Source organism: Barbus barbus (genome assembly GCF_936440315.1).
Source record: "Barbus barbus genome assembly, chromosome: 22".
NCBI lineage: Eukaryota > Metazoa > Chordata > Actinopteri > Cypriniformes > Cyprinidae > Barbus > Barbus barbus.
The window spans coordinates 27,864,672-27,876,911 of record NC_136750.1 but is presented as its reverse complement, the minus strand read 5'-3'; the positions used below and the strand labels follow the sequence as shown (position 1 = coordinate 27,876,911).

General features: G+C 33.8%; 1 long non-coding RNA gene across 2 annotated transcripts; it reads left to right on the top strand.

Moving 5' to 3' along the window:
- Positions 1-934: 934 nt before the first annotated feature.
- LOC306888743 lies at positions 935-11,934 on the top strand. 2 transcript variants are annotated; one of them, XR_013785764.1, is made up of 5 exons: positions 935-1,017; positions 2,270-2,346; positions 8,924-9,103; positions 10,610-10,635; positions 10,765-11,934. It is a non-coding gene; the product is annotated as an uncharacterized lncRNA (long non-coding RNA). The 2 variants fall into 2 exon arrangements; XR_013785765.1 differs by lacking the exon at positions 2,270-2,346 and adding an exon at positions 5,194-5,287 and having other exon boundaries at positions 975-1,017.
- The last annotated feature ends 306 nt before the right edge of the window (positions 11,935-12,240 follow it).

Sequence of the window (12,240 nt, the reverse complement as noted above, 5' to 3'; positions counted from 1 at the left end):
TGAAACACACACTCAAGTGACTTCAAAGCGTCGACATGTGATTGTGAGTGTTTGCGATGTGTGTATGCTGGAATACATTAGAAAAAACATGGATAAGCGCAAAGAAAACATTGACGTGCACTGATCCAGAAGCCTTTGTTTTCACGCAGGTTACAGATGTGACATGATTTCAATTATATCTGGAGTTTTGTGATGAAGAATGTGTTTTTATGATCAATGATTAACTGTCTCAATACATCAATTTCAGTTGTGCAAATTTAAGAGAAATCTACAAATATAGTCTAACTTAGTATGATTATGATCTCACTTGAACAGCACACAATAATTTAATTGGTGAATTAAATTCAACAATATGTATATATATATATATATATATATATGTGTGTGTGTGTGAGTGTGTCTGTGCCTGTATGTTTATGTGGTGTATGAGGACACAAATTTGTATAATGACATGGGTATGACAGAGGTATTACAATATGAAGGTGGTTTATGAGGACACTGCCTATGTCCCCGTAATTCAAAAGGCTTAAAAAACACACACATGTTGGTTTTTGTGGTTTATGGGGACTCTCCATAGGCGTAATGGTTTTTATACTGAACAAACTGTATGTGCTATTGTCCTACACCAACCCTACACCTAAACTTAGCCCTCACAGGAGACTTTGTGCATTTTTAGATTTTCAAAAAAACACCATTTAGTATGTTTTTTAAGCCTTTTGAATTACGGGGACATAGGCAGTGTCCTCATAAACCACCTTCATATTGTAATACCTCTGTCATACCCATGTCATTATACAAATTTGTGTCCTCATACACCACATAAACATGCACACACACACACACACAGGCCTGTACTGTCAAGCTTAACGCGACGCTAAATCTCTGACAGAACCAATAACAGGCCGCTTCCTCACGAGTCATTTCACCACGTGACACTCGGTGACACGGCGGCGCGCCCACGCTATTTTCGCTTCACTCGTGCGCCACTGAAGACGGGGCAGAGGGGGACAATAGCTGGTAATTGCCGCTGCTTATGCTTCACTTCACACCGACTGTGACAGGAGTGTGTGTGTGTGTGTGTGTGTGTGTGTGTTGAGTCGAACTGAAACTATTCGGCCTGATTTGAAATGCATTTCTGTTTTGCTATGAATTGTGCATGTAAACACTTTTTAAAATGCATCTTATGTGCTTGCTTTGTCTGCGTTTCCGACATGCGCACATACTGATTTATAGTTTGCAATAACACATAGTAATTTGACACAACAAACAGTTTGGCTGAAAGGAAAAATGCCACCCGACAAGCAATTAGAATATATGCGATGCTATATTATATTATTTTATTTTTTAAATTAATATTTATTATTTATTTATATTTAATTTGATTAGTTAATTGGTATATAATTTAATCATGAGCATTAAGCATTTTTAATAATAATAATAATAATAATAATAATGCTTAATCATTTGACATTATTGATCTAGTTGCCCCTGCCTAAAATATAGTTTAATCAACTTTTATTGTATTTCTTATTTGAAATACATTTGTTACTTTATACACAACTTTTTACAAAACAATAAAAATATTATTCTGATGTGATGGGCAAATGTTGTGTTTAGCATAAAGGCTTTGAAATGATTTAATGTGCACATGACCAACTTTTCTACATTGATACTCAGAAAAATAATCTTGTAAATGACAAAGCAATATTTTGTAAACAGCCACTGTCAGCAACTATATGTCATGTTTCTTGAAAGCTCTTTGAAGTATTATATTATATTAGTATATATATATGGGATTATAATAATTCATTAAAATATATCATTAATCTTATAAAATTGTATTTTTTAATTATATTTATTTAATTTTGTATAATAGCTATATTATTAAAATTACAAATATAATAGTATAATTATCAAATAAAATATCATATTATTATAAATTATATAAAATTAAAATTATAATATAATATATAATATTGTTCTTTTTGCATCTGCTTAGAATATGAATGAAGAATATAGTTTAATTTCAACAATAACATTTATCAGAAAAAGCAAGGGTATATTTCTTAATTGAAATAAGACAATATATGACAGTATTGTCTGAAATGAGGCTTTTATCACTATTGAAAGAACACAAGTTTGCGCTAAATGTGTAAAGGTTGTTTAAGTTTTTCTCTGTTGGTGTCTGTCTCAAACATAAAACTTTGTATTGATATGGTATCTCTGTTTGACCCTTCATTCATTCTGCTGTGATTTGATCTGCTTTTAGTTGGGTGTTTGCCCTGGAGAGTGTTGATTTGGAGAACTGTACGACTCCTAAGGACCGATAAGTGTGCTCACAGTCAGGTTATTACCTCTCCGTTCAGATCCAGGACTGTGTGAAGCTTTACATTTCAAACCAGATGTAACACATTTACAGAGTTGATTCTCCTGTAATTCCTTCACTGATTCCCCGCAGTGTTAGGCTCTCTTCACACAAGATTCATTCTTCAGCTATTATGAAACTCAAGCTTGTCTACAAACTCTTTATAATTTCAAATAGTCAGATTATAGAATTGGAATTCAGCCTGAGCAGTATTTTTATATCACAACATTAATTAAATACAACTTAAACAGATGCATTTGAACTTCATACAATAAATAAACTAGAGTTGAAAACAGTGATGAACTTCAGCTTTTCACTACGTATGTTACATCACAGATTAGATGTTTTTATTATTATTATTATTATTATTATTATTATTTTTAATGTCCATATGAACAACTTTCCACATTGATACTAATATTTTGAAAACAGTTAATATCAGCATCTATTACTGTCATGTATTAAGTAGTATTATATTTAATTCTGTTCAATTCTATTCTATTGTTGTCAGACCTCTGTCGTGTGTGTCGTGTTCCTGCCTCTTGTGCCCTTATTTGGTTTGTTTCCTGTCCTCGTCTAGTGTGATCATTAGTTAATCCTTGTCTAGCTGTGTTTGTCTCGTTATCTCTGATTTACCTGTGTATTTATAGTCCTGTCTGTTCAGTGTAATTTCGTCTGGTCTACTTGTTACTCCCCGGTGTTTGATGCCTGCCCTGCCCTGCCCTGCCCTGCCCTGCCCTGCCCTGCCTTCATCAGTAAAGTATGTTATGTTATTTGAGTTTACCTCCTCGTATGCGTGTTCCTTGTTCCTCCCTGCTGTGTGCACCGTGACAGTCCTATTCTAATCTAATCTATTATATTATAATAATTTGTGTTGTATAATTGCATTTTTATATTATATTTATCATATTTAGTAGTTTTTGTGAAATATGTAAAAATATAATAACTAATAATAATAACACTTTATTGTATAAGTTGTATATATGTAAAATCTTATTAATAGTTAATTATAATAATTCATTGTTAAATAATTGTTTATTTAGTATTTTAATTTTAACATTTTATAAAATTAAATAAGTACAATTTATAATATAACACTTTATTGTATAATAGTTTGTGAATATGAAAAATATAATAATTATATTATAATATTTTATTTAATGTTAAATCATTGCATTTTTATAATAGTTGGTATATGTAAAATGGCACATGCAATCAAAGCGCTTCTGTGAAAAGTTTGCTGAAAGACTACAGTTCCCCCAATGCAACCATCCATGACCAACCAAATGAGATGCGCTGTTTTGTCTGAAATGGCTTCTGCTGTTTTCGCTCCACAACAGTCTGTGAGATTGAATGGGATTCCAGTTGGCAGTTTAAATCACAGGGTTTGCCAAGAGACCCATTTCATTAATAAGTGAAGCACAGCACCTGACATAATGGCTCTCAGAGCGTCAGTTAAGAGAGTGTTGTGCAAAGTCAACCGCCGCTGTGGACGGACATCGAGCGCACGAGGCCAGAGCTAAACACTGCTTTAATTAATACACACATCTGCTGTCCTAACAGAGCCGCAAGGTGTGTCACAGGTGAGCAATCAGTGTTACCATCATTTCAGCAGATTGCACTGACCATAAACATAAAATATGAATCTTTTAATGGGCCGACATTCACTGGGAGATTTCTACAGACAATCAGGACAATTTATAGAGTGACGGTTCCTGCCAGTTTCTCGCTTCATTTCACTTTCCCCTTCATCCACGTCTAAACTGTGTTTAAGCTTTAGACCTGTGAAGTCCATTTGGATTCATCGCTTTTAGACAGATTTGTGTGGTTCTGTGGCTTGCATATGATTTTGCAAACAAAGCATCAACAAAAAAATTAGAAATGCCACTTTGACAACTGACTGAAATAAAATAACTTTAAGTTGAATTACTAAAATGACTTAAACTAACCTTAAAAACCTTTTTCATTATTTTATATCCTTTATCAATGTTTAAAATTTCTCTGAAGATTTGTTTGTTTAAAGTGAAAGAAGCATTGGCACCTGTCTGTTGAAGGTTAAAGACAGGAACATTGTTTATTAGATGTGTCAGAAATGTGCAGACAGGACCAATCAAATCCACCCACAACAGATGCGTAAATACAGAAACAAACCATTAAATTAGTGAAATATCACTAAAGACACGATCATGATCATTCAAATAATTGCTAAACATCATTTTAGTGCACATATTCAAGACACTTTTAATGAAGTAATGTTGCTTCCTCACAAAGCATCTTAATGGCCCTTCATCTCCTCTCAGAAACACTAATAAAGCTTTGCTTTTTCAATCAAACCGCAAATAGTTGGGTGACCAAAATATGAGTCGTTCGAAATGATATAAATCATATTATAGTGCGTATGTCAAAGCAAATTCACCAGACATTACTGGCTGAATGATTTGAGTATTTTTGTGATATTTTAGTATTATTGAGATAATATGCGTCTTTTCTATGTAATATTATGTTTTTCTTTTTTTTTTTCTTTTTAATTTCAGTATAGTAATATGTAGCCAGATTTGTTAAATTTAGTTTCTAATAAATAAACTGTATATCATTTTCAGTTTTATGTTTAGTTATTGTGGTACTAAAACTAACCTAAATGAAAATTATGTATATTCTCATATATATGTATTAGTAATGTTAGCTAACGATAATAACCCTGGCTGATTGTGTTTATTTTTTTTTTTTTTTATAAGGTTTAGTTTACTGTAATAACCCTGCTGACTGGTCTAATGTTGAGTTCAGTCCGGCTAATGGATCTGTAAACTTTCAGGTTTCTTTTATTTCAGGTGTAATTGAGTGGGAATATGAGGAGACGGTATCGATCTGTATTTCGGCGGTGCGGTTAAAGCGAGGTCATGCCGGCCGGTGAGCGAGGTTGAGGTAATTTGGGTGTCATTGGGACGTCTGGGGCAGATCTGGTGAAAGGCCTGCAGTCTGGCACTGATTCTCGCTTATGTGCATCTGTTTAAGTGCTATGTGGCCTTAACTGGAGAGACTGCGAATGAACAGCGGCTCATAAAACATCACCTTTGCCTTCTGGAGCATCCAGCTGTATGCCAGTCATCAGCTTCCAGGAGCTCTTGTTATTCCAGACATGTGCGATAGTGCGATGTATCAGGTGGCTAAGATAATAGTTTTATTCAGAGAAGACATTTTCTTCCCTGATTGTGAAATTGAAATTTATAGTGGTGCTTCTGATAGCAGGATGGAATTGGTGCTTCAGATAAAAGAATATGATTGTATATGTTATGCATTATGAAATTGTATGTGCCTATTTAAATAATCACTCTACACTACACATTTTATATATAGCCTGTATATGCATAGGATGTTAATACTGTTTAGTATGTTAACATCCCATATCCTCTTGTTTAAATAAGCAAGTGGTAATTACATATGGCAATTTAATTCAGTTCTTTTATTCTTTAAAAAAAAAATGTCTTCAGTTTCTGCAGCCTCAAATTCAGTGCAGTGAGTTGGAAAATGTCTTAAAACTTAAAAATGACATTGTTTCCTGTTCATTCATCACACTGTAAATGGAAGGTTATGTTGAGCACATTGTATTGTGGGAAACAGCTTCTCCTGCAGTGTGCTCTGATTGCATGCTTCACACTTTGGCAAATGCAGCAGGTCATCTGAGTATTTCATGCAGAAGGTTTGCATACTGTGTAGCGCTTGAGGATGAGGAGGGATTCGATGACATTATGACCGTTTATTTGTTAAAAGGAAGCATCATGCTGTATGAAGTGCTAGTCCAACAGATTTAATGGAGCATTTAGGCAAGTATAATAATTTGCTCCGGCGAGGCGTGCATGACTCAGTAGTATTGGGTAATGGAATTAGCCGTGGCTTTGATCAATATAAGATGTATTTGGCTCCAAAGAGACAATTTTTGTACACACAAACAAGAAGTGGGAGAACTTGTTAGATCTGCTCTGACAGATTAATCTGTTTTAACCCAATATACAACTAATACAGCCTGTTTTTCAAAAGCCAAAGCACCGGGGACAGAATCGCTCTCGGATTTCCTGTCCTATTAGATTTTCTCATCTCCAGGTAGTATTTTTAGAATTCATGAAGTTGTGCTGTTGTGCTACCGGTGATGGAAGTTTTTTTTTTTTTTTTTTTTTTTAATGTTCTGAACAAACTTCAGAAGAAAACTTTTGAAAATTTCTGAAAAATGCTTGCTGTTTTGATGCAATTCCTGGAACTGAGGTCTCGTTTGTGGCATTGTGCTTTTAGAAGGATTGGTCTAAAACACTTTTTTTCATAACATTTTTCTGTGAATACACTGAAGAGTGCCCTTCACCAAGCAGTCTCTCAAGACCTTCCACCTGATTCACAAGGCTATGAAAGTTTCTCAAGTGTAAACAGGTGTGTGTACATTGATATAAAATTATTTAAATATGTGTCATATGCAATTGTGAAGCAAATCTGCAGACCTGATCTGGAAAAAAATAATAATACCCATACTGTAAAAAAAAAAAAACACATTATCCATTAATTGCACAATTTCAACCTTAAAACACAAAGCAATGAAGGTAAAGATTCAAAATACAAGTAAAACACCTAAATAAAACATTGAAATAAACTGTAATAAAATAAAACAAACAAAAAAACACATTCCTTTGTATTAATATAGTACATTGTGCCTTAGTTTTACAGTTTTTATTTTTTTATTTTTACACTGTGTGTGTGTGTGTGTGTGTGTGTGTGTATATATATTTTAATTCCTCTTATGCTTTCCAAGGCTTCATTACAACAGTAATATTGTGAAATATTATATATATATATATATATATATATATATATATATATATATATATATATATGTGTGTGTGTTGTCATACGATTAATCGCATCCAAAATGAAAGTTTTTGTTTACATACTATGTATTTAGCATATTTTTTTTTAGCGATATGCTATTTACACTAAGTGCAAATGGCTATAGATTATATTTACACTGTTAAAATAGCAATATTTTCTGCTATTTATACTTATTGCAATTATCTGCACCTCAGTATTGTAGTACATTATATAACAGTACACGATAATAACGTATTGAGTGTAAATTATAGTTTTGATTAAAATCAGTAAATGAATGCCACCTTATTGGGACAATAAAGCCCTCCCTACACCTACCCTAACCCTACCCGATACTTTATTTTCAACTTTTTGATTTTATGTGAATTATGTTTTTTGTTTATAAATTTTTGATCGAGTAAACGCAGCCTTGGTGAGCAGAAGATACTTCTTTTAAAAACGTATATAATACCTTTTTATACATTTTTATATAAAAATGCAACACATTACAGACATTAAACAACATTGTGGCTTTTTCTGAGCATTGGTTTGTTTTATCTGTCTCTTCTTGGGAAATTGCTTCTGTTTGAACTAATGCTAATATATGCATCAGATATCAATATGGAAAGGTACTGAAAAATGACTTGTGTCTGTGGGAGTGGATAATGATAATGTCACAGTCATATGCAATCCAGAGCACCATTTCCTTCAGCGCACACATGAAACAGATGTTCATTTATCTCAGTGGTCATTAAAAACCCCAAGCTCTTTCTTACTAATTGTAGGCTAAGTTTAGCTGCTGACCCAAATGTTACTCTGTCATGTACAATCGGTCAAATCTGTCCTCCATACTGAGCCACTAATATTGTAAATGAAACATTACTTAAAGAGAGGGGCTCTCAGTTGGTGTTATTTTGCATGTGTTGCACATGGAGCTAAAAAAAAAAAAAGAGAGAATGATTTAATTTCTTGTGCCTCACTTTAAGCCCTTTGTCCTGTTTGAATAACATATAACTCCTTTACATATTTCATAGTTCAGCCATTGTCAGCTTTCATGTCTCAATTGAAATTCTACCCTCTAAAGCAAAAGAGGAAAATTTCATATGCGTCCAACAAATCAACATATGACTAAATTCGGTTCCATATTTTATTCATCAGCGAGCAGTTAGCAAATGAAAGAAGTGACGCGGTTGCAAATGGAAGGGCTGAGAGATTGTGTGCCTTGATCTTAAGCAGCAGTTGAGATGTAGTGTCCTCTGGGCCTTGTGCATTATTCAAGTGAACATCTTTTTCCCCTCAAAGGGATGACAGGGATGCATAGAGTGGCTAGAAAACATAATTTAAAATATAAATGACTGTGTGATTTCTCTGTTTGTGTGTGTGTGTGTGCGCGCGGTCTTGGATTTATTAAAATTAGCTAATAATGCATGTTGTGCTACATGATCTCATTAGCATTCAATGTAAGTTTATGTTTGTATGTTTTGGTCGACACTGATTTAGGATTATTATTATTATTATTATTATTATTTTTTTTTTTTATGTACACAAATTTTAGATAAATACTAATGTTATGGTTAGTATTCTTAGACATACTGTTTTTTTTTTTTTTTATAGACACTGATTTTAGTTTATATACACACACACACAAACGTTTGTTTTTGTGAAAAGTGGGGACATCCCATAGGCGTAATTGTTTTATACTGGATTTTCTAGTTATTACAGACATGAAGTTTCCTTATGGATCTCAGTGGAGCCTCTCAGACAGTTTGTTCAGGCATCAGCTCAGTGTGAGGAGGGAGCCGCTGTCCGTGGTGCTGAATTGCTGGTTGAGTTGTCTGAAGAGGAGATTACCTTAAACCCACCGACTGACTGACTGACGCACATCAAAGCAAGGTGCTGATCTGGCAATTCCAGCTTGCTGAGAGGCTGGAGTATCTCTTTGCCTGTATTGTTGTGTAAGGACCGATATCTGAGTGATCGAGAGCTTTTTGCTATTGCCTGTTGCTCCAATCCACAAAAAAAAAAAAGAAAAAGCAATCTCTTGTATTCTTCTCCCTCTTTCTCTGTCTCCCTCTCTATTTTTACTAGTCCAGCATTCACTGTCAAACTAATCCTCTTTGGTTTTGAAGTTTGCACTTTGTGTGACTTCTGAAACAACCTCACATTCTGGCATTAGATGCATGCATGCAGAAATACAATATGAGAATGTGAGAGGAGAAATAACAGCTGAAGGACAGAACATAAGAAATGACAAGGAGAGGAATGGTCAATTAGCTGGGTGAAGAAGCCAGAATCCATCCATCCATCCATCCATCCATCCATCCATCCATCCATCCATCCATCCATCCATCCATCCATCCATCCATCCATCCATCCATCCATCCATCCATCCATCCATCCATCCATCCATCCATCCATCCATCCATCCATCCATCCATCCATCCATCCATCCATCCATCCATCCATCCATCCATCCATCCATCCATCCATCCATCCATCCATCCATCCATCCATCCATCCATCCATCCATCCATCCATCCATCCATCCATCCATCCATCCATCCATCATTTATTCCTATTTTTAATGAAAATGATGTCAGATTGCAAAATAAATAAACAAATGTTCAATGTGAACTAGTGGAGTCTCTAGTAAGCTGTTTCTGTTTTTTTTTTATATATATAAATAAATGTACTTCTGAATATATGTAACATTAAAGTCCTTTTCAATTCTGACAAACTGTTTATCATTTAGTCTAAGACTTCAGCTTTGCAATAAAAATATATTTCACTGACGAATTTCTTAATGTGAGGAATGTACATAAAGTGTACTTTTATTATGTACTATTTAGTTTTCACAGAAATATCAATGGTTACTTTACTTCACATCAATATGTTTCTTCACATTTCAATTAAGAAATTAGTCTCTAACATAATTTTATTGCAAAACAGAAGTCAAATATTGAACCTTATTTATTGAAGCTTCTATTTATTTTCCCTTACAGTAATGAGATTTGGGTGAGAAATTGTGCTTTATTTATTTTTAAATGTTAAACAAAGACGGAATGGAAATAAATTAATTCATTAAGAAAAATATATATATTTAATATTGACAAATGGTCTGTCATTTGGTCTAAGAGAAGTCAATATTTGCAATAAAATATCTCATAGTGACTAATTTATTAATAATTAGTGTGAGGAGCAGGCGATATATAATACATAATAAAAGTCTGTTTTCCATTTATTTAGTTTTCATGGTGAGGGTTCATTACAATTAAAACATTTAGTGTGCACTGAAATATTGATACTTTACTACACATTTCATTATAATTTAATGCTATTATCAGCATAATTTTCTTGCAGGCAAATAAAATGTCTTGTATCGTTCTCTCTTTTTTCCAGGTTTTGTGAGATTCACTCAGCTAAAGGTGAGCTCAGGAATCAGACGTGAGAGAGAGGAAAAAAAGCAGACACTGACAGTAGCTCAGGAACCTGTGTTTGCATTATTTCATGCACCAAGTGCATTTAATTACCAGCTTCTAATTACTGCTTTGCAGATTCATCTACATCGCTTTTTTGCCACCAAGCTCAATCTCGTCCAGGTCTGCTGTTAGCCATCTACCTCTTCCTCACCCCGACTGGCCGAAAAAAAAAGCCTTGCAGATAATTACTGAACATGGAGATCGCTTGCTCTGCGGTTTGGTTTAATTAGCTCTCCTTCCTTCATCTTTGCCTCTGTTCTCGTTTTCTTTGCTCCAAAGCTGGCCGGCAAGAGGAAGTATGCAAAATGCCCGAAAGGTCACTGATGATTCATCTACGGCCCGTTGTTTCTCCTTCATGTGTATTTTTGGTTGTTTGTAGCATTCTGCTAAACTCCTGGTGGCATTTGATTACGACACAGAGTTCTGCTGTTAACAAAGACCTCCAAAACATATGGATTCACTTCGGCAAATGTCAGGCATTAATTTGCTGTGAAACACTGGGCTGGCGAGCAGATGGTGAAGTGAGACGACAAATATTAGCAATGGTGGAAAAGGGAAAATTATTGAGTTAAATATGACAAAAAAAAGGACATTTACTAAAATAGCAGCTTTGTCTTGTGCTAACAATCATTACAATCTGCTCCTCATCATTAGCCGTGTCTGCTCACGTATATCCGCATCGACACAAGGACAAAGTCAAGGAGAAATATCTCAATTATGGCACACAGAGAGTTGAGTGCAGGAAAAGCAGCATCAATAGTAGATTGTGATTCAGTCAGCACTTACGGTCTTCATTTGAAAACTCCATTTTTCACCGCTGACATCTTTCAAACGATGTAAATGAAAAGCTGTTTATTTCAGCCTTGCAATTAAATACAGCGTAAACAACTTGTTCATGAGGCTCTGCAGTATTTCTATGGAGGAGCTTTTGGGGATTTTATTTAGTGTCTGGAATACTGTAGTCAAAATATCCACTGATCACAACCATCTGTGTCTGATTAGGCTGCAGTTATTTGATATGACTTGATTAGCTTTTAAATGAAAGTATACAACGGCACAACTGTAAAAGTCTGTGGTTTGAAAAACATTTTTGTTTGTTTGTTCATTTATTTATCTTTTTAGCATTTTATTAAAATCTAGCTATTTCATTTAAGTAATAGATGTTTTGGGATAAAAAAGTCAAACTTGTCCATGTTACCATAAATGCCATCAGTAAAAATAAATACTTCACAGTATATAAAAATTACAATAATGTGTGTTTTTTTTATTGGCAAGTAATTTTAATTAAAATTAAGTTAAAGTTAAGTTAAATAAGTGCACTATAATAAAAATTCAACTTAAAAAAATGGCTGTAGAAGTTATTTCAACAACAAAATATTTTCAAACTGACTTTAAAAATAGTTGAATCTCATAAAACTTCAAAATAAATAAGTTGGTTAAATTAATTAGATGAATTATAGTCATATTTTGTTTTTTAAATAACATATTGTATGCATTTCATTTAAATTAATTCAAATCATATTTTATTTTAATTAAAAATGTCATCAAAGA